At 37.2% G+C, this 24,774-nt stretch overlaps 1 protein-coding gene across 2 annotated transcripts in view; it reads right to left on the bottom strand.

The window, feature by feature from the left end:
* The window catches only part of KCNN2 (potassium calcium-activated channel subfamily N member 2), a 142,876-nt gene that overhangs the window by 106,895 nt on the left and 11,207 nt on the right, over window positions 1-24,774 (bottom strand). Inside the window, exon 1 of one of the 2 annotated variants that reach the window (XM_063086095.1) lies at window positions 21,319-21,363. The exons of the other annotated variant lie outside the window; for it this stretch is intronic. The gene's annotated coding sequence lies outside the window, so the exon portion shown is untranslated. Of the gene's footprint in view, window positions 1-21,318; window positions 21,364-24,774 lie in introns of those variants that run through there. 2 annotated transcript variants of the gene reach the window in all.

The following is a 24,774-nucleotide window of genomic DNA, read 5'->3' as shown; positions in this document are numbered from 1 at the left end:
GTTGTCCTAGAAGTCAAGGGTGAAAGCTGTTAATTGTGAACTGTAAAATAGTATTTACTAGGCTTAGAAGTATGTTAATGCACTCAATATTCTATACAGAAAATGAAAATATTCTAAACATCACAGTCATTCAACAACTCACTCAATGTCAAATATTAAAAATCCACTGGAGAAACAGTCTCTTAACAGTCCATATAATTATTATAATACAGGGGTACTTCAGAAAGTTCATGGAAAGATTCATATTATCTTCTAATTCTATTTTTCCACAAACTTTTTGAAGTACCCGTATATATATGATCTGTTTTAAGCTCACTTGTTGGGGAATTAAAATAATCAGAAGGACTGATATTAAAACATCTCTATATTCATTTTTTATTATGATGTTTTTAAGAGAAGAAAGATTTTAGGGTGAAAGCACAACAGTTTATTCTACTTTAATTCTAGACCTGTGGTTAACAGTCTTCACCAGAGGTCTAGAATAACTTACAGGCATAACACAGAATAGGCTCTTAGAGGAGACTCCACAACAAGCTTTAACATTCTACTCCAACTGTTCTCTATTTGCTTCAGATAATCAAAACAAAATATGCCTACAAGCTCATTGTCTAAGATTAATTGGCATTGAGAGTCGTCAGTGGAAGAGGGTCTGGAGTTCAGCAGGAGGGACCTGATGCATGATCAGGTCACCTGCTGGCTCTGGAAGAAGCTCAGCTGCAGAAGCCCTATCCACCTTCTGTAAGTGTTTTTCTTCCTCAATGAGGGTGCAGATTCTTGTGGTCTGGGACAGTGTCTTACAGATCTTGGGTTTCTTTTCTAGAAAATAATCCAGAGCACTTCTCAGCACAAAAGTAGGGCTTAAAAAATACACACTGAATAAAATAACTGTAGTCATGTGTTTTTTAAGAAAGTATAAGAAGAATAGCCAGAAAAATTCTGAAAAAGAAGAATAACAAGGAAGAAGCAGCCACGATAGATTTTAAAACAAATTAATAATTAAAACCATGTGATATTGGCATATAAAATAGCTGAAAGGCCTATAGAACAGAACAGAAAGTTCAAAATAGACCCAATATACTAGGAATTTAATAATATTATAAAGGTAGATTCTCAATCGTTGGGAAAAATACAGTTTATTGAAAAATGATTTGGCAACAACTATGCAGCCATCTGGCAAAAAATAAAGTTGAACCCATGTCTTGTACTCAATAAACAAGGAAAAACTCCAAGTATATGAAAGATCTAGATACAAAAATGAAACTACTAACATATTAAAATAAATCACCTAAGAATTATTTTATAATCTCAGAGAAAGGAAGGCCTTCCAGCTCTGATACAAACCCCAGAGCCTTAAAGGAAAACTCTGATACATTTGAATACATTATACTTTTGTTTTCTGCACTTGGACAAAACCACAAAAAAAGTAAAAAGACAAACATCAAAACATAGAGAAAATGTTCACAACTCCTATCATAAAGAACTAATTTCCCTACTATATAGAAGTTCCGACACATTCTTAAGAGATAAGCAGCACAACAGAAGAATGAATGAAGGATAAAAACATCAAGGTCATGAAAAAGAAAATAACAATGGCTCTTCAACCTTTGCAAAAAATGATGCTCAACCTCAGTCATAAGAGGAAAATGAGATACCATTTTTTGACCTGTCAGATTGAAAAAAGATGTAAATGCTTTGTAACATTCTTTACTAATGAAAGTACGAGAAAATAGTATTCACATGTTATTTGACCATGAATTCCATTTCCTTAGAATGAAATTTGTCATATCTATATATTTGCATGTATGATAAATAGTGAAGGTATATGATTATTTGTTATAACATTGCCTGTATATTAGCAAATGACTGAAAATAACCTAAATAATCTAATGAAGAAATGGGTTAAACAAATCATGGATGTCCAAAAAATGAAATAATATGCCACTGAAAAAACATGAGGAAACTTGTTATATACTATTAAAGAGAGAGTCTAGTAAGTACTGAGTCAAAAAAACATTATATGCTATTATTTGTGCAGCTTTGTTAAAGAAGAGAATGTATATCTGTATTTGTATGTGTGTAAAAGATCTCTGAAAGGATAGTGCAGAAATTAATGATAATTGTCACTTAGGGGAGGTGAATTGATAGTGGCTGGGGACCAGAAATGGAAGGGAGACTATTATATAATCTTTACTACTTCTTATTTTAGAACCATGTGAATAAATAAATATAAGTTAAATATAATAAAAACTAGGAAAAATGTTGTTAAAAAAGAGAGGAAGGTAGAATGAGAATGAATGAGGTCATTAGACATTCAAACACATCCCGACAAATAGTCTACCTGTGCAAAACTGCAAAACGAGAAAGTAATAACTGACGTTCCAAATGACAGTGTGCAGAACCTAACACATTGAAGTGAACTGATACCTAAAATATTCTGCTTACTAAGGCAAAACCTTGAACCATTACATTACATAACTGCTTTCAACAGCATGAACAAACATAAATAAGATTTCTTGGTTAATCTTTAAACCAAATATTCAATAAAACCTATCTCTTTTCTTTTTAATTCAGTTATTGAATACTTCTATTTGTAAGGTTCTGTAAATACAAAGATTAAAAAGCCTCTCAGTATTTGGAGAGACAGAGTAATATAAATGAATGATTTATATTTAAATTAATATTTGAATGTTTGCCTGTGAAAAGTGCCATAACAGAATAGTGAAGATGCTCAGGAAATACAGAGGAAGGGTCGGAAGAGGTGACATCACACACTAGCACATGGTGCCTATCTCTCCCTTCTACAGTGGCTGCCTATCTTCATATAATTCATATGAACATCCAAGTTCAGCTTTAGGATGTTTTGGGGATAATGGCCCCAAACAAAAATGCATTGAAGTGTGTTCATCCAAAAATAGTCCCTTTTCTTCGAAATTAGCTTTCAGATGAAATAGAGTTGGGGGTGGGGGAGAATACTATAGAGGCAAGCCAAATAATGAGGTTTCTTTTTCATTAAGGCAGTGCCAGGACTCAGTCAACAAGGAAGTTAACCACAATGGTCAGTCACAGACTAAGTCAGCTGACAGACAGGGAGAGAAAACTTCGCAGTGACCTCACTGAGATTTCTTCAAAAACCCTCAGCCTAGAACTGCAGGAGGAAAAGAACAAAAAGGCTATGTTCAGAATTCGCCAGTCCTGAGTGAAACTCAGAAGAACCCAGCAAGCTGAAGTTTGTCATCCCCTATCATCCATACTGCAGCCATCCTTCGCTTTTGGGGCCTCATACGCATTCCAGCAGACGTGTGCACTCCTGCTCTGAAATCGTTCGGCATCCAAGGAGGAAGATTTGAAAACTAACACGGTAAAGTGTTTATCACTGAACTGCCAACTCCTCCCTGGGAGAACAGCATGGAGAAAAAACTTGCTGGGATGCAGGAACCAAAGCTCAGATCCTAGATATGCTGCTAACTTGTTATATGACCTTGAGAAGTCCTTTAAACTTTGCTGACCTTATTTCCATCATCTGTAAAATGGAGATAGTGTTCTTTACTGTCTCTTAAAGTAGTTGTAATGATGATATATACACACATAGGTTGTGGGCAATACCATGAAGTAGCTAGCCCAATATCATTCCCGTCCTTCTCTCTTGCCCATCTTCACTACAGAAATATCTACTTTCACAGATTCCTTTGCAGCTATGTATAGCCAAGTGATGCAGTTCTGACCTGAAGGCATAAGCAAAAGGTTGCTGGAGGGCTTAGTAGAATGTTTGCTTTTTTGGATAAAAAGGACAGACCTCGCTGACATAGCCCTCTTCCTTCCCTTCCTCCAGCCCAACATAGAGGTGATGCCTGTAACTGCAGCAGCCAGCTTGTGACCATGAGAAAAAGGCCAAAAGAATCACAGCAATGCCAGCCTTGACATCTTAAGCTTCTGAGCCAGCAGCCACCTACCCTATTTGTTTAAGTCACTGTCAGTTGAATTTTGTTATTTGAGCAGCTGAAAGTATGCCTACATTTAATATAACATATATGAAAGTGCTATGTAAAGATCTATAAAAGTATACTTATAACTTAAACTCTTTATGGAAAGAGCAGCCAACAATTCAAAAGGAATGCACCTGAAATATTGGAATTTAAAGTACAATAATCTTTTAGTGATGGAGTTATTTTTGGGTGGGTTGCTTTTGTTTATGCCTTTTAAATATCTGGTAGTGTGAGTCACAGGAAACACACATACAATTTAGAGCCAGAGAAGCTTGGATTTAATTTCTGGCTTGACCACTTAGTAGTTGAATGGTTTGGGGCAATATACTTAATCTCTCTAACTCTGTTTGTTCATCTAGAAAATAATAAAAATAATATGAACCTTATATCATTATTATGAGGCAACACTCACTTTGTTGACCCTAGGAAAAGTGACCCCATTAATGAGTAATAGTACTCCATGGATCCTCAAGAGGGGAAAGTACATGAATTAAATCATAACTTGTAATACAAAAATGGAGAAATTAGCCAAGGAAGAGGAGGAAAGGAAGTTGGTAAGAAAAGACAAATTAGAACAAAGTCAGTATTGGAAGGAGCTCTAGAAACTGTACCTACTTTTGAAAAAAGAATTCTTGTCATTTCTTAAAACAGTAAGTTTCTGAAATTACCTTCTTCTGACTTAGTCAAGAGCTTTACCTACAGACCAAAATACTAGAATTATCCACTGGGATCCAGTGAGAAGTTAGGTTATTATAAATCCATATTCTGTTGTTCTTCAGACCTAATTAAAATCTTTCACGTGGTTTCTTGAAATTAGGCCCACACCTTCTATGGTTCCACTCAGATAACTTACATATGTTGATGTACTATTGGGTAATTATTCTCACATTGCTTTCAAATTTATGCAACTTATCTCTAAAAGTTACTTTTGAACTTACCCAAAAAGACAGAATAATCATTTCTCCCCTTTTGTTTCCCTCCACACAGCTGATACCACAGAAAAAACTAGGATGTATGGCTTAGGAGTCTGCACTCTAGAGTCTAGAGCCAAGTAGACCTGGGTTTGATTCTAACATGCATGACTGATTAGCTCTGTGACCTCTGAAAAATTATTTTAATTTTCTGAGCCTCAGATTCATCATTTAAGGAGGCATAGTTGAAATCTCTCTCCCATAGGACTGAAAGAGGATTGAATGAGATAGTGCTCAACAAATGTTAGTTTCTTTCATAACAGTGCACTTCAGTACTGTGTCAATAGTTCATTTCCAATAAATGCAATTCTAACCAACTATAGGTGGAATAAGAAGGTCTGGATGCAGAGAACAGCATTACTGATCGTAGCTAATGGAAAGGATAAAAACCAAGATTAGAGGAAATTAGAAACTCGAAATTCCTCCATGATCAGTTTCTCACTAATTTTTCACTAACATGCTTATTTTTATTATTTATAAGAGTTGGTAAGTATCTTCAAATCATTTTTGGAAGTAGATGGGGGAAAATATCAAAAATAAAATAAACCTGGTAAGTCCTAAGGCCATGAAATGATTAAATAAGAACCAACTCATTTGATTAAAAGTTAAATCCAAAATGATAAAAACTATATTTTCATTTGAAGCATTAGAGTAATATTGCTACACAGCTAAAATGTATTCTTATCACCTTAGTTATTTTAAGCACTTAAAGAGCTGCCTAAAAGCCAGTTCACATTTATTATCTCATTTGCCCTTATATGAGTCCAATTAAGGCACAGGCAATTGAAAGAATTTGGTCATGGTCACAACGTCAGTTACTGAAAAACTTGAAGCTAAAGTTCAGGTCTTCTAGCATTCACATCATTTGATGGTGACATCAGGCTGTACTGAAAAGGTGGAGGCAAGTCAAATATTTATAAAGCAAATAAGCACTTACCCACTAATTTACATTATGATTTCTACAATGTCACATCTTTACTCCCTGATGATCTTAGGTGGCTTATCCACTAATTTACATTATGATTTCTACAATGTCACATCTTTACTCCTTGATGATCTTAGGTGGCTTACCCACTAATTTACATTATGATTTCTACAATGTCACATCTTTACTCCTTGATGATCTTAGATGACCTCTTGCTTCCCTGGCAAGAGCAAATATTTAAATAAACTTGTACATAACATTAAATGCCCTGAGGTAACAGAAATAGACTACGTCCTAGTTTAGGCTCTCTCCAAGTTAAACAGTCTTCATCCTGAAAATATTTTTTAATTTCAGTTGCAGGGAACCTCACTTTCCACACAGTATTTGAGATGAAACTTGAAAGCTGTTTTAAAGGGTGCTTAACTTACCACATGTTAACAGGGCCAGGCACTGCTCTAGCCCATTATGTGTATTGATTCATAGAAAGCACAGAATAAGTCAAGAATGTGTCCACTGTTATTATTCCCATTTTAGAGATGAGGAAACTGAAGCTCAGAGATTAAGGAACTGGCCAGAGTTATATGGTACTGAAATATGGGGCTGAGATAGGAACCCAAGCAATCTGGCTTCAGCATCTGTGTCCATAATAAGTATACTGGCACTTATCAGATACTTAGCCAGTTGTAAAACAATTTTTGGAAGAACACAGAGATAATGCCAATGTCAACATCAAATGAACACACATATTCTTGACCAGTTTGGTTTTTAGGACCCTAGCTTTTAGCAAAGGAGAAAAAAATAATATGTAATGGGGAAGGAAACAGCCGGTTGAAGGAAGAGAGTTATTATATTCAGTAAATCAGTTAAAGCAGAAAGTACTGACAGAGACAACACACATACACACACACACACACACACACACACACACACACACAAATAAATAAATAAATAAATAAATAAATAAAAAGCAGACACAAGGTCTTGAAAAATAGAACAGTCTTAACTCATTTAATGAAAGACCAAACAAGATCACATACATTAACCACCAAAAGACATCACTGTATCACCACACAATGCCAAATCTCATGTTCCAAATAAGAGTGCTGACCTCTATGAGATTTAACAATCCTCTTTTTGAAGGCAGGGATGTGTAAAATTGCTATGCCTATGTTTCAATTTTAGAAATATTTCCATTCATTCAGGTTGTTAAAATAAAAATTTATGTGAAACGATTGTAGTCTTCAAAGTTTTAAAAGAAAATGGTCATCCTAGAAGTCTATATAGAGATAAACTATCTTTCAGGGTGGTAAGACATTTTCAGGCATACACACAGAGTAAGAACAGAAGTGACGCTAAAGACTATACTGTACAAAAAAGAAACAGAAACCAGAAGGAAGGAGCTGAATGAACACAGAAACAAGTAAACATCCTAGGAAGTTTATATAAAAATTGACTGTAAATAATTGTAATCCTCAATGTAATCATAATGACTAAGTTTGGAGAAATTTGAAAAAAATCAAGGTATAAATAAAATACTGAAAATCAATGACACAGATGAAAGGAGGGAGACCAGAATGAAGGCCTCTCAGGGTCATTATATTGGATGAAAGAAGTTCTGATCAACTTCAAACACTGTTAAAAGTGTGTGTGTGTGTAATTACGCGAACACACACACACACACACACACACACACACACACACGTCTAAGAGTAATTTAAATTTAAAGTAATGATTTAAAAAGGGGATATAATTTGCATAACATTTAAAACACTAGAAAAAGAAATCAACTTAAAAAAACTTCACATCACTCAAAATAAGGAAAAAAGGAAAAAGATAGAAGTAGTGAAAAAACATTATGAACTCAAAATAATGTTGGAAACAGGAATAAAAATAACAGTAGCCATAAAAAATGTAAATGAACTAAGTAAGCTATACATCCAAAACATAATGTTGAATGAAGAAAAAGAAAGCTGTAAAATAACAGGAACCACATAGCATCTATGTAAAATAGAAAGAATGTAAATACTATGTACTGTTTATAAGTACAATTATATTTAGTGAACATATATAAATATGGACTGGAAGGAGACACACAAATTTCTGAATGGCAGTTGCCTCTACAGACGGAAAGAGGATAACGCGACTTGGAAGAAAATGAAGGATATTTCAACTTTAGCTGTATTGCTTTTCTTCTCCTATGATAAATAAAATCTGGGGGCAAAAGAAACAAAAAACCTCAACTGCTAATGGGCAAAAAGCTACAGAGCCTCTGAGAATAAACACTTCTGAAATGTTAGGGAGTCTAGTCTCAGAGTCTCCCTCACAGCCATGGGCTTTCTTCTTTTCTTTCTCATGTACAACAAAAAAGCTCTGTTGGAGCTGAAACCAGTGAAGAAGCTGTGAAAGAAGAAAGTCACCAGAATGATTCTTCAAGTTCAACTGCTCAGAGTCTTGTCAACTGGGAACATTTCCCAGAAGCATGTGATACAAGAGACCAAAAGTCTAAGAACAAACCACAAAGAACATTTTTTAGCTGTTTTTATTTTTATTTTTTAAGCTAAGTCCTCAAAGTTAATTAAAATTGAACATTATGAAGCATGTTACACCCAGTTTGATTACAGCCACGGTTAAGCAAAAATGTGCTAAATTGGACCTTAGAGTTTAATTCCAAAAACTTATTTTTTAAAACATTCTACTTCACTATTTAATGGCTGCCACATATTGTTATATTAATACTACTTCCCTGAGTTTAAAAGAACACAACAAAACAGACATTAAATGGCAAGTCTGTCACAACTAGTTGTGCCTTTAATCAAATACAAATCATGGGGACTAGCTCTGAATACCCATAGAGTAAGACCAGTCGGTCAGGGCTGGCATTGGTGATTTTTAACAAGGATTATCATCAATTTGTATTCTTTGACTTCAAATTCAGAAAAATATCTTTTCTAAGTGCTCCATTAAAGAAGAAATCATCAGAGTGGCCACAGTGAAGTTTGGTTTTCTCTAGAACACACATTATTCTCCAGTTTTCTACCCTAATGCTGCTAGGAAAGACACATATCCAAGAAGTATTCCATGATCACCAATTGGCCTAAGATAAAAGTACTGCATTCTAAAGGTGGGATGTAGAAAGTACGGAAGGTAGAAAGTAAAAAGCTACATACTTTTTAAGGAGGGTTCTCTATCAAAAACAATAACTACCAACCTTGTTGATAAATCAGCAGTGGTCAATAGAGACTGGAACCCATACACCGGCAAAAGAATTCCAAGAGGCAGAGAGAACATATTTGCTGACATTTTAGTTAACTGCTCCTTTAATTTACACACAGCATCACTTGCCTCTCCTTACATCCCATAGGTGTTTATATTAGAAACACACAGCTTAAGAATGAGGGAAACAAATCTTGGCTCAATCTTTCAGATGGCAGAAATTTTTAAACTTCATATTTCTTTTGAAGATGTTAAATTCAAACCTAAGGCCACTGCCAAAAAACTGTGATTTAAGGATACATGATTTTTAAATTGGCAAACAATATACAAAAATCTAAGAGGAAGTTAAAGAAAAAAGAAAACCAGTTTACCACATAGTTCTATACTCCAAAGTTTGGAGAGGTGATAGAAAGACTGGATAAGTCTATCATAAGTAAGACTTGAACCAAATTGAACAATCATCTTGAACCCATATCACATGCCAGCCCCTAGTGGAGACACAGAAATCAATAAAACAGGCCAGGACATCAAGGAGCTCATAATGCAGGGAAGAAAAATCTGTGTAAACCATAAATGAAAATTCTGTTTGTAAAGGTCCAAACCACTCTCAAGCAGTGTAATTTTAGGTAAGTCACTTAACCTCTCTATAGTTCACCTTTCTCAATGAGACAGTAATACATACTCCGTTAAGTAGTAACATGATTTACAAGATAACACAGGTACAGCCCTTAGCTAGAAAGCACTAAACAAATATTACTGATGTGCATCATTATCATCTTTTATTATACATTATATTAGTATTAGTATTATTACAGGATACTAACAAAGAAGGACAATAGGGTCAGCCTGTGGGGCTGTGCAAAGGCAGATGGATGAAAGTAGTACATTCCACGTAAAAGGTATAACCCGTACAAGGGCGCAGAAAGTTGAACTAATGGCGCAGGTTTGGCTTTGACTCTCCAAACAGGTGAAGGTGGTTCCAGTACTGTGTATGTGTGTGCGTGTGCGTGTGTGTGTGTGGCTTGCACGCTGTCAATAAACAATGAGGCTGAAGGAAGGAGAGAGATGAAATGAGAGGAGAGAGATGAGGCCATGAGAGGGACTTTAGCTTTTCTTCCGCAGTATTCAAAGCTGCAGTCATCAAAGCTGATCCCCATGGTTGATGTTAGTTATGTATATCAAGTTGAATATGTATTTGTAAATTTCAAATATGCAACAGTACAATGAAAAAACTTAACGTTTCAGTGACTGGGGACTAACTTTTGTTCAACATTATGAAGGGAGAAAGGGAGGGAGAAAGAATAAAAGGGAGAGAAAAAAGGAAGGAAAGTAAAAACAAAGATGGAAAGAAATGAAGGAAGGAAGTAGACACAGGAAGGAGAGAACACTGATGGCCTGACGGTTTATTAAATCTTCAGATCCACCTATTTCAACAAAAACAAAATGAGGTAACACTTCTACATTCCTTTAATATTGAAAGATAGAACATTTTACCACACCAAATTTATTCCATGTTTATTAAAATAAACTTTCTAAGACAGGGACAGATCTGTGCTTGTAGAAAAAACAAGGAAGACCATTACCTTAATGATTATTTTTGAAACTTAGTAACTTTTTAACTTAAGAATTCAAAATTTATTTACACAGAGAAGCAGACATAAATTATACAGAGTCATGTAACCACATAATGATGTTTTGGTCAACGACTGACCACGAACACTGTGGTCCCTTAAAATTATAATTGAGTTGGAGGTGTGTAGTAGGCTATACCATCTAGGTTTGTGTTTGCACAACGATGTTTGCACAATGATGATCGATGATATTTGCACAATGAGGAAATCACCTAACCACACATTTCTCAGAATGTATCCCATCTTTAAGTGATGCACAACTGTATTTAAAATGGCAGAAAAGGAATGGCAAATATGTGTCACACAGGCTACCATTCCCTTCTCCCTCTTATAGTCGTGGCAGACATGATTAATCGATCAGGTCCTTTCTAGTCCTTCTGTAGTCTAAAGAATCATTCTCAATACTGTGCTCCAAACAGTTACAATCAATTGATGGGAGGAAACTTACTGGCCGTACACAACTAGAATAACACATCTACTATTATTATAGAGACTATTAGAGATCTTCTCCTGGACACCTGCCACTTCGTTTGGTTGGGTATGTGGCTACACTAGAGAAGTATGTCAAAGAAAAAGTCATTGAACCTGACTTAGAGGGTTAAGATGGAAATCTCAGAGCAGAGCACGGTTATGGCACAGACTCAGACAACACTCAGATTTTAGTACAGTCGTCAGTGTTCTTTCCCATTTCTACTTCACTTTCATGGATAATTGAGTATTGGCCTCTATCCCATCACTGTGGCTCTTTCTGAACAATCCCTAGAGATAGATGAAAAAGACTAAATAAGACATATTTTATAAAACGATTAATTATAGATAAAGATTGTTCTACCACAGCATCCTTGAATCAACTGGGGTGAATTGAAGGTAACAATGTAAAATTCAGAGGAAACTATCTCCCTCATCTATAGTAAAATAAACCAAATGTTTGAACATCATAAATTTTCAAGAGGTGGTTACTTATTTTATGGTTATAACTGATGTGGAAAATGGTCTGACTTTTCTTGTACATTCCATATAAAAGCATAACTAACAGTAAGCAAATGAGAAGAAATGAACATTTGAAGTCACAGGACTTCATGTGATTCTCAGCTTTGCTACTCACTAGCTGAATAAGAATTATAATTTAGATGAATGGGACAATGTGTATAATGTACTTAGCACAGTGCTTGCTCCCAGCAGGAACATGATACATACTGATTATTTTGATACATATAACCTATTTTACTTTTCCAAAGAATAGCCATAAAGCATGAAGCTAACAAATCCTGATCTCTCTTATATTGCACAAGAATTTTTCACTTTAGTCATCTTGGTAATCTTCTGTCCCTATGCTGCATCCACTTAAAAGCATTAAGTGGGGCTTATTAATTCTTCCAATATCTTTCCTTTGCCTCACCTTCTTTTCTAGGACCCTATTTATCCTCAGTCAATTTTTTAGCATATTCTTTGAGGAATATCACTTTCATCTCATCATTACCTTTGCCACTACATCTAACACTTGAGAGAATCACCAAATAGTACACGAATGAGAGAAAAATCACCAAAAGTACATGAAGAAAAGACATGGTCTACACATACAGACCCCACTGTAGGCAGGAGGGTCAAATTCAGAAACAGGGGACTTATAGATTAAGAAAAACCTATCTGAACCCATTGGATAACTGCACAAAACCCAACTAATTTAGTTCTTCCCCTAAAGGTCAAAGATGGGTTACCTAATAGCTTAACACCTGGGCAAACTGGAAAATACTTTTCTAAGCTAGTTATTTGTTCTATCAACCACATCTGCTACACTCAAGAAAGTTCACACGTGACAAAAAGTTCACTCGAACAATTTTATAAAGTAGGACATGATATTAAACAAAACAGCCAAGAGAGAAGTTCTGAACATGAACAGGTCCAATCACATGGGTTTAACAGAAGCAAGCTGCTAATCCTTGGGGTGACCACTTTCTAGGGAATGACATACAGCCAGAGTTATGACAGCAGGTGCTACCTATCCATTTGTTTTGTGGTAGAAAGCTGTAGAAATAAACTAAGGCAATAAAGGTTTCTCATAAGGCCAGAGAACTACTGAGTCCTGAGAGGAAGAGAAATACTGTTCCAGGTGGCTTTTCTCCATTAACTTTCTTTTTCTGTCTCTAACATCCAGAGAAAGACGCATCTATGTCGAATGCCTCAAAGCAGAGTTACTCAAGCCTCATAATGTAATTGTTTGGGCTCACACAACATAAATGCCTCGTGAATAAACACAAGACTAGAGATTTACTGTTTTCCCCAGAGGAACAATAATCTCACGAAGATACCTATACATCGAACAATTCTAACTGGGGTTCAGGCTGGGGAATATCTACTACAGGTGGCACTGACTTTGGAGTTAGAGATTATGAATGCCAGGGATGGTCACCTTTATTTAAGATGAGTTAAAAAGCTGGGAAACCCCCTTTAAAAGCCTTGGAAGGCAAGGATTGCACTGTAGACAGTAATAATGGTAAACAAAAACAAAACGTATGCCAGCGTCTTCTAAGTTGTCACACCACTGTGCAACCATTTTCAAAGCCTATTCCGGAACCATGATTAAAATACAGAAAATGTTATATACCAGACAGAACATTAAGCTTGTGGATTATCTATTAATAGGAATGATAATCTGTCATTCTCTTACAATTGTCTAGATCTGTGAACATGATCACATTATTCCAGGTTACAAAGGAATCTGAGCCATCAATAGGGAGGAAACCCACCCAACCCCTACTCGCCATTGCCCAGCACTGTCCTGGCACTGCCAGGAGAAGGATATGGGTGACAGATGAGGACAAGCTCCTGTCCTCCCCTCCCCTAGCTTAGCAGCATCAATGGCAGCATACAGTGGTACAGCTTGTGTTGCAGCTGCGGGAGGAAAAAGATATGTAACTGCCCTTAAGAAGGTAAAGTATATCCACAGAAAACAACCTGAGGAGGCTCCAACCCTCAATTATACAGAACCAGGAACAAATACAAATATTGCTCAGGAAAGGAAGGAAATAAAGTATCTAAAATAATCAGACAAGGCTTCACAGGAGAGGTGAAATTTGAGGCGCACTGAAAAAGTCAGAGGGTATTTTGTAAGGATCAAGAAGCAGACGAGGACAACCACGGTAGGAGACACTGTGATCATCTCGCAGGGAATGAAGGGAGACCCAAGAGGAGCTCTCTGTCTCTGTCTCAGCAGAAATGCCCAAAGCTGATCCGTCATCTGTGAGAGCCCCTTGATTCTCACTGCCCTCCTAAAATTATCAATGCTTCATAAGCACAGCACCACTACATCTGAAGATTCATTTTGCCATTTCTTACAGCCAAATGTTATACCTCAACTACAGTATCTGTCTCTTTTGATAAAGCTGTAAAGAAGAGGAACAAAGCATTGCTACAATTTCAACCAATGAGATCTGACTATACTTCTACTTACTTTCATATCTAAAAAATTTAAAGTCAAACAGAAATACAAATAGATTTTTTTTTTCTTTTTGGTATCCACGTTTCTAATCAAAGAAAACAAGAGTATTCAGATTTCCTTCAGCTCTTCGAGAGCCAAGGTATGATGCTTTGATGGGAAAAAAAAAAAAACTTATAAGAAATGTTGGAAGGAAATTTAAGCTTATACAAGACAAGTTTACCTTAAACGATTAGGGATCTGTGGCTCATAACTCAGTAAATCAGGTGAGAAACCTAGAGAGGAAGGATTGCAGAACCAAAATTCTACTATTCAGGATATTTTTTGTCCAACAAATAGTTCTGAAAGCTAAATTTCTTTAGTCAAATGGTAATTATGGCAGAAAAATACAAAAGAGTAGAAAAAGTTTATGCTAAGAAAAAGCACGTAAACTCTTAATAGTATATTATCAGTATATTAGATTCCCATACCACCTCCTCTAAGATAGGTTATTTTACACACATCCTCAACCAGACTTTGGTAAACTGAGAAGTCAGGATGGCTTTCACCACTTTACCAATGAAGACAGGGACTGTTTAGATGGCTACTATGCAACAAGATGCATGAACCCTGGAGGTATCCACTTCAGGCCTGCTCAGCCCAGGAATGTACAGCAGGATCAAATAGGACACCAGCCCTCAGGAACAGGCAGGGGAGGTGAGAGTCAGAGTCTGAGAAATGCTGTTGTAATTACGACCTCCATTAGGGACCCTAAAGGCCACATGCTGTACCAGGCACTTCACCACTCTCTCCCACCCTGATGCCCCCAAACCCATCATACCATCCTAACAGAAAGCCCATGAAGCCCCATCCTAGTTACATATAAGAAACTAAGTATCACAGTGGTCATGATTGATGATGGTAAATACAATAAAGACAATACTAATGCCACAGTTTGTGTGGTTACTGTATGTCCAGTACTGGGCTAGGTACAGTATAATCCTTACAGTAGCCTCATGAAATAGGTCTTACTACCCCCATTTTACAGACGAGAAACTAAAGCTCAGAGCTGTTGATAGGTTGTCAGAAGTCATTGGTAACAAGTTAGAAAAACCTGGGTTTGAATCATGCTCCATTTCACTTTGGTGCTCTTTATCTCTGTGTTAACCTGCACATGCTAAAGGGGGGAAAAAGAGGAAAAGAAAAGAAAATGAAAAAAAGAAAAGAGGGCAGTGAAATCACAGTGGGTGCTGGGGTCAGGCAAGGATGGCTTCCTGGGGGAGATGATTCTTGAGTTAAATTTCGATATACCAGCAGGATTTGGAAAAATAAAGGGGGAAAGTCAGTCCAAGCAAAAAGGCAAGGAATAGCATGATATCCTTCAGGAACTGCAAGTAATTCAGTTTTTCTGAAGCAGAAGTGGTGTATTGGGGGGAGAAAAATGGAGATGATAGTAATTGATAGACAGGGGCCAGATCACGAGAGGTCTTGCAAGAAATCCACATTCTGATTTTCATCCTGAAACCACAGAGAGCCATAGAATCCCCTTAGAATCATTGTGACAGCATTAGGTTTACGTTCGAGACAGACATTCTTATAGCAGTGGGGAAGATGGACCACCAGCAAGAAGCAGGGGGAGGAAGACAGTCATCAAACTGAAGCAGCGAGGCTACATTAACACATGTTAACACACAGTAAAAATGACAGGGCAACAGCCAAGACAGAAATTCCCAAAGGGAGCTTTACATTCCCCTCTGAGATGGGTCTAGGCTGTGTGTTGCTTATTTACAGTTTTACTGTATGGAGTATTAGAAAACAGGCAATTATGGCATCACCCATAATTTCATGGATATTGTTTCTTAAGATAGCTGAGGCTAAAAGAATTGAGTGAGTTTAAACAGAAATACTAAGTCTCCTATAAAAATAAAATGATATAAATAATAAAATATATACCAAAATGTATATTTTATGAATTACACATGAGACTATATATTATTTTAATTTATTTTATATACAAATATATATTTTACACATATTACATATTATTTGGTTATATATTCTATTGCCACAAATATAGTATGCTATAGAATATTAAAAAATCCAAATGTGAAATAAACACTAGATATAAATATAGTAGAGACTGTAGGAGGACCTGGGAGGAGTCACAGTTTGGGAGTCAGAAGAAAGGCACTGAGGGCATGAGCAGAAAGCAGAGGTAATGCCAGGACACTAAGGAGGAAGTATCCACAGGCCCCAGTGATTCTCCATTCTCAGAGGGTAGGGAGATGAGCGAGAGAGGAGAATGAGGCAGGAGTCCTCCCTGGGGCCCTGGTGGAGAGTGGTGTCCTTCCCTATGACAGCAAATGCCAAGCAGCAAGGATGAGGCCCAGGGGAATGACAAGGTTGGAACATGCTGAATTGGGGGCCCTGTGGGACTTCCAAGGGGAGCTGTCCAGTAGGCAGCTGAGAGTGGAGAAGATTATCTACATTAAATATAGCTTTAATCACAAGGAACAGAAATGAGCAAATTAATAAATTATACATTATGCTAGAACTCCAGACCAAAAGATAAAAAAAAGAAAGAAAGAAAGAACACTCTTTACCGCTTCCTACCTTCGTTTGTGATTACTTTATGGTAAAATACAAAGTTAGAGAACAATCAACTATAAAATCTTTTTTTGCAAATATAAAACAAATTAGCCTCACTTCCTGATCAATCAAGCCAAACCCACAGCGTCATAAAACACAAATCACAACCTGAGATGCCCAGCTTTCCCAAGACTAAACTATGCAGCACCGAGGATCAGATGAGACTGTTCTCTCCTCACTGGCCTCCCTGGAAATGAATGAACCTCCAGGCTCCAGAAGTTTCTATTACAGCCATCCCTCTCCTACATGACAATATAAATCTAACTCAAATGCAATTTCACCTCAATCTAGGAGTGCAAGCTCCTACAAGGAAGCCCGAGATCTTGGCCATAGCAGAAGGCCTTGTACCTACAGAAATCTGCATTTCCAAGGATGCCTTTACCTGAACCTCTGCCCACTAAACACCGTAGTGAGCAAAAATTAGAGCAAAAACTAGCTTTTGATGCGAAGGCAGAAGAAACACTTCTGGGCATGTTTTTCCTTGCCCTTGTTGACCATCCTGTTATCTAACTCAGGTTGGTAAACTTTTTCTATATAGGATCAGAGAATAAATACTTTTGTTGTGCCAGCCTTATGGTCTCTGTCGCAACTACTCAACTCTGCCACGATAGCACAAAAGCAGCAATATACAATACCTCAACCAATGGGTATGGCTATATTCCAATAAAACTATACTTATAAAATGACGTAGGCCAGATTTGTCCAGGGGGTGGATTTGGCCAGTGGACTACAGTTTGTCAACCCCTTCTCTAACTAATCAAGTATTTGCCTTCTCTGCCCAGTGTCCCTCTTACCAGAACTTGGTCCAGCTACCTTATGTCACACAGCACATTATTACCCCGCCATCTCCTCACCTTGAGATCCTGCTAGACTCTAGGCTCTCCTTCCCTACTAGGGCTATAGCATTTACTTAGTAATAATAATGAGTAAAGAAGAATAATGGAAGGAGTTAACATTTACTGAGCATGTATGATGTGCCAATTATGCTAGGTTCTTCAAAAACAGTCTCACTGAATCCTCAACACAATCTAGTGAGATAAGTACAATTATCATTTCCATTTTATAGATGAAGAAAATGAGGCTGAGGTGGGTAAAATTTTCTTCTCACGGTCACACAAAGGAAAGCTGAGTTCTAACTCAAATCTGTTTGGATCCAGGGCCAAAGTTCTTAACTGCCTCCTGGGCTGCTTTCCAGAAGCACATGTGGCTCTCTAGATGGAAGGTGTCTATCCGGCCTCTTCTCCTACACTGTCCTCTGGTGCTCTGATACTTTATGTTGCTACCCACAACCTGGGGTACAGTGACAGGCCAAGCCAGGTGGCATTTACTGCCTCCAGGCAGTGGCTCTTCTGCTTTTCACAACATTTTAACATTCAACATAAACATGAGTACAAGTAACAGATACAACCCACCATGACCGGAAAATGTTATGCTTATTACTCTTTTTCCACCTTCCAACGACAGTGACGCACCCAAGGGTATTAGGGATCATCATGTGTCCTCAACATGTCCCTTAGGATCAGAGGCAGAGCAGGAATCCTGACATGGCTGGTAGTCTAAAAACACAGCAAGTGTTCCCCGGAATATTCCCAAATGAAAACAAGGCTGGGGAGGCTGAAAGAGGGATAGGTTGGTTACTGGTTACGTAAACACACCCAGCACGGGCCTCAGGGAGCACTGGGTAGGGAGGGCTGCTCCTCAGAAGGATGAGCTAGGCAGATTTAAAATAAAGTCAATGAGATGATTTTAAAAACAGTTCTCCTTATCTTCTTGGTAAAGAGGACTAGATTTGTAGCATTTCATTGCAATTTCCCCTACTGTGTTTAAGAAAAAGAGTAAAAATTATCAACTGCTTGGACCCCACTGTGAACGTACAGGCCATCATTCATACTAATCCAGGAGGGAGGAAATGTGAACAAATGAATACAAATTCGCATTCAACCTGGTAGTGCAGCTAGAGCACACATCACATAGGTATCTGAGCCCATCACTTCCACCCCAGCAGCCTCCCAATCCTACCCTTTTCACTTGCTGAATTCTGTTCCCCTGTAGCAACATGTCATAATTCGGGTCTTGACAATGAGCCTTGTTCTCAGCCTCCATCACACTGATTGTCTTGCTGTGGTCACGGGAGCTCCAGCACAATGGTGCAGAGGAGACCTCTTGCTGCTGCAGGGCCCATGCTCACCCACTGAGGGCTCAGTGTGGTCTCTGAGCAGGATGGTTCTGCTCATGGGCTTGAAGGACTATGTCCTAAACACATGTCCTCTACCCCTATGTGGCCAGTTGTAAAACAATGCAATAAGCACTCTTGATGGACAAATTATTTCTAAATAGCTGCCACTGAAGCAATCTGTGTGCACAGTATCATATGAAACGAGACAGTGAAAACGACAGCTAGTGGGCTGGTTCTTCATCCCCCGATGTAAGAAACACCCAAGGGACACATTCCGAGATATGAAGCAGAAAGTGGCCAAAATTCAACACTGAAAAGTAGACACAGTTGTCAAGAAGGATAAAAGAGGTTGTGTAAAATAGATATGCTGAAGGAAAAAAAATAATACAGAAGGGTAAGTCTTTTTTATATGATATTAAAAATTTACAAGAGCCAATGAATACCAAATCAAGGACATTAAAAAAATGGATTTCACCCCTGAAGATGGTATTGTTGTTTTTGTTTTTTAAAAAACAACAAGTGTACAATATTAGAGAATTCTCTTTGCATCTCTACTACTTAAATTTTAAAATTCTGCTCAAACACATTTTCATTAAATATCTTCTTTAACACTGACAAATGAGAATAAATACTATTTGTTCTTGACCAAAATACTAATGGGAAAGAGGTAAAATTCTAATTCAAAATATTTTTCAACACAGCATTAAAATTTGTAACCTTACTAACAGGTTTAAGCAGTAAGCTAAAGCCTTAAACCATTAACATATATAACTAAATAAATATATCTTTAGCTATTCTCACCTCAAAAGACAGATAGCAATTCCTGCTCTTTGATATAAGAACTTCTTCCAAGTATGGGATGATTTATCTATATGAAAACTGACACTATGGCAAGTTTCTAAAAGCCAAGACTCTCGCTCTTAAAATTACACAGCTAATTCCCTGTAAATAAAATTCAGTTTGCAATCAATAGCTTTGCTTAGGTACACATATAGAAATACTAGATATGTCTTTGAAGAAGCATGAGATAACTATTATAAATACCTTAGCCATCACTTTAATATCATATTATATGCATACAACTTTAATAAATATTCTGCCTAATTAAAATTTTTCAATATCTTAATTCGTGACCGTAAAAACAAATTCAATGCTAGGATATAATTTCCTGTAGCCACTCAATAAAACATCAAACAGTTTAAGGATTAGTATCCATATAGTTTTTAACCTTCATGACAGTAGACATTATTCTAAGAAAAGCACTGTCCAAGGTTAAAACCATGATAAGCATACTACAGTGCTTTACGCCTTCTCCCAAAAATTTAGTATGTTTGTGTCAAGACTAATATGCAAATATTGCATAGTATTTCTTTGGGACAGAAAAGCCTCTTGATAGAAGACAACTACATATGTGGCCAAACAATAAAGTCTACATACCCATATCTAAACAGGCAGATTACTTGGAAACAATTCCATTTTAACACCAGATAGCCATCACAGATAAACACAGAATTGGGTAAAAATGCTCAGAATATTAAAGAAAGCAAAGGACAAATTGTAGAAGACTGTACAAATGTAGAAGATAAGCTGTTAGAACTCGTCTACATGATCCAATTAAAAGTTTACAATGTATAAATCCCAACGTCTCCTATAAACCTGAAAAGTAAAGTCCAAAACTCATCCAACACATTGTTCAAAACCAGAGACTATATTCTATAGACTCAATTAATGATTATTTGAAATGAAACAGAAGAGAAAATGTAAGCTCCCTGATCAAAATTAAACCAATCTCTATACCAAGAATATTTCGAGGTATCACTTGTCATATTTACACATAAAAATTCTTCCTAATTCTTTCAGACCACTATACTCCCAGTACTATGGCTGGTGGTGGTAGCACAAAACTCTCACCAGAGGTAAACCCAGTCCAAAAAAAGAGGAAAAGCTTTTTATTTGAATGTCCTATAGACCTACAATGAATGCAGACAGAAGTGCTGCCAATTACAGTCCTTTACATGCATGCCTTAGGCTGTTTACTACCTCTTATCCTTTCAACAGGGGTTTAATACCAGAATTTTCCATTATCCAAAGTATTCCCTTTGCTTACTTTTCAGACTGCTTAGTTTAACCCTTTTAAGTCACCAGGGTCCTAATTAGTCATGCAGAGATGCAGTCAGCTGTGATGCCTGAAGGAGTTAAAGTAGCTCAGAAAGGGCCTAGCTTCCAGCATGAAGCCACACCTAGGGTAGGTTTATGGGGAAAGTGGTCATTTTGGTAAAAACTGTTAGCCATAACATCACAGGACTTTAACACTCATTTACAAATCTGAAAACTAACAGCCAAATGATCACTTACCTCCTAAGATAGCTAACTTGCTCACAGGGAGAATATGAACTAATTCCATTAATTAAAAAACAAAAACAAAAACAAAAAAACAGAAATGGCTGTCCTTAGTAGAGATCAAAACTTTCATTTATAAACATGCACATGCACACATACATACACACACACTCAAAAACCCTCTAGGTTGTTAAAAAAAAAAAAAAAAACCTACTGAACACTGTTCGAATGCCCATTTAAAAAAAAAAAAAAGAGAGAAAAAAAATCATCACTGTTTCCCTAAGCCTAGTCCAAGTCCAGCACACTGCAACAAACCCCAAAATAGCCAACAATAACCAGCAACTGACATGAAAATAGCCTCACCAGGTGCCAGGCAATGTTCTAAGTGCTTTATACATATTAACTCAGTTAATCTTCCTAACAACCCAGTGAGAAGGTACTCTATATTCCCCATTTTTTCAGACAAGAACTCTAAAGTTCAGAGAGATTAAGTAACTTGTCCAAGGTCACACTGCTAATTAGTAGCAGAGCTGGGAATGAGCCCAGACAGACTGGCTCCCGAGGCAGTGTACAAAGCCAGGATACTATGTTGCAAAAACAGTAAACAACCCAAAGGAGACTCTGATTGCTCTGCTCAGCAGGAAAGCTTACAGAGAAAAATTTCAGAAATTACAGTTTTTATAGCTTCCCATAATAAAAAGGATTGGGTACATTTGGGGCAATGTTATCTTCCAATACTACTTTCACATTGTTTCTGTATAAACTTTCATTATTAAACAGGGGGATACCTTTTTACAAATCTGGGTAGCCAATATTTAGAAACCAATATCATGTAGAAATAGGAAGTATGTATAAGAGACTACAGACAGAGAAGCAAATTCCCAGATTTACATAGTACAATATTCACAATAGTAATTGGTACATTGGGCCTAGACACTCCAGAAGATAACCACATCAGTTATTTAATAAAGCGGTTTGTAAGCACTTAAAAATATAGTGATATAAACATTTGGGAAGACAATCTTACAAATTATCAATTGTCTTAAATAATATCATTTAACCCTGTAATTTCTCTCTTGGCAGTTCATCCTTAGGAAATCATAAGAGATGCTCACCAAAGTTCATCTGCAAGGGTATTCATTATAAAAATTATTTTAAATGCATTATTTCTAATTTTTTTAAGTGTCCAAAAATAATGGAAATGATTAAATTGATTATGTTTATATAATAGAAAAAATTTACAGCTATTAACAATGTCCAAGAATGGTAAAAGCAATAGAAAGTTATATAAAAAGAATAAAAAGTATCTTTATACAGATATATACCAAATACCATGTCTATTTACTCTATATAAATACATTATTACATTGATAATTATCTCTGGGTGGTAAAATTAGTCTAACTCATATTCCCTTTCATATTTTACTATGTTTTATAAATTTCTAACATGAATAGTTTTATAATCTGGAGGAAAGAAACAACTTTTAAGAGAAAATGCAGTATAGGTAATGAAGCCTATGTTATAATGCTTAAAATTATAGGCAAATCAGTCTTGTTCCCTTCTTGGATATCATTAACAGACTGGGAGACTATCACACTGAAGATCACACAGAATATGTGGATTTTAGCAAGGGATCAGATAGTCCTTGTAACATTCTTGTAGACAAACTAGAAAAATGTGGGCTAGCTAGTAGTCAGGGTTGGTAGAGTTGTTATTACTTGAAAGCCTGTACCAAATATCATGGATGAGCAGATGGCTAACCACATGAAAAGGGCCCACTTCTGGATTCTGACCTTGGCTCACTCATGCCGTGAGGTGCACTTTTCAAACTCGCAGCTAGCACAAAGCTACAAAGAAGAGTTAAATGCGTCCATGGCAGGTGTGCAAACTGGGAAAGAGCCACTAATAATGGCATGTTTCTGGAATAGAATCTAGCACCAATTTGAAATCTAGAGTCTGGCCAATTGCAAAGACCATCCACACACAAAATATTCCAAACCCAAACAAGCTTTTGTCAAATAAACATCAGAATTATGATTCGAACAATTTTGATAGACTGAAACACTGGTCTGAAACCAAGATGCTATTTAACAAAGTATGTGTAAAGTAAAGCTGAACGTTTAGTTCAGTAACAATTTTACAAGTGTCACTTGGCAACAACAGTTCATGTGAAACAGTGACCATTTTAGACTAACGACAGTCAGTATAATGTGGCATTTTTGCTGAAGGGAGGTAACAACCCCACTGGCAGATCCTGTACATTTCTGACTCTCATGTGAAGAGAGAATTTGACAAGATGGAGTAAGGCCAGAAGAATGTGATTAGGATCCTTCAAAGCCTGATCAGGAAGGAATACTGAAAGAAACCGAGACTTTTTAACCAGGAAGACATTTCAAGAGACCTAACCAATATTTAAATGTTTGCTCTGTGACACTGTGAAAGGGGGAATCAATTTATTCTGTTGTACTGAAAATTACAGTCTGCCCTCTGTCTCTACCACTCCACTGGAACTGCTCGTCAAGGTCAGGAATGACCTTCAACTTGCCAAATCCAAAAAGCATTTCTCTGCCTTATATTAACAGATCTCAGCAGCCTTCAATACACGGTACCACGCCCTCCTTAAAACACTCTTATCTCTTGGCCTCGTCTACCTCAGGGACAATTCATTCCTCTCTTTTCTTCTAGTTCCTCCTCTACCCAACCTCTGTCTGTCAGAGGATGATCCACACTTGACCTTCTCATCTCTCTATTCTCTCTCAGTGATTTTATCAATTCCTTTGGGTTTCAATAGTCTCTATACTGATAACTCCCAAATTTAAATTTCCAGTACATACCTTTCCTTTGAACTCCAGGTCCTCATTTACAATCAGTAGCATTACAAATGTATTAGGCCAAATCAAATTCCTAATTCCACATCCTACCCTTCAAGCTGAGTCTCCCCTTCTCAGCACAATATGCTCAGTTGCTCCAGCCACAACCCCACAAATCTTTGCATTGTCCCTGGCCTTCACCTGCCACGTCCAACCCACTAGTAAGTCCATTCTACCTCCAACATGGGCTTCAGATCAACCCATCTTTCCTAACCTCCACAGCTGCAACCCAAGCCAAGTGAGCACCATGTTTCTTTATGACACAGCTTGCTGAGAGCCTCCAAACAGTCTCCAGACCAACCTCCTTGAAGCATCAAAACCAAGCCTGCTTAAACATTAAGTGGGATCACGGGTCTCCCCTGCATTAAATTACTCAGTGACTTCCCTACTGCACTTTGAGAAAAAGTCCAAAAATCTTTATGATGGCCTCAACTCCGTTCAATATCAGGCCTCTGCAACCCCTCCCCCTCTGATTGGTACCAATCCACCCCTGCTTGGGCCATGCTGGTTTGTTCTCATTTGCTCAAGCACAGTAAACTCGTGGTCACGTGGCCTTTGCACAGGTTGTTCCCACAGACTCTGCCGATACTGGCCACTTCT

Source organism: Cynocephalus volans, chromosome 2 (assembly GCF_027409185.1).
Source record: "Cynocephalus volans isolate mCynVol1 chromosome 2, mCynVol1.pri, whole genome shotgun sequence".
NCBI classification, from domain to species: Eukaryota; Metazoa; Chordata; class Mammalia; order Dermoptera; family Cynocephalidae; genus Cynocephalus; species Cynocephalus volans.
The sequence above is the reverse complement of the archived record's forward strand: the minus strand, read 5'-3'. Positions and strand labels throughout refer to the sequence as shown.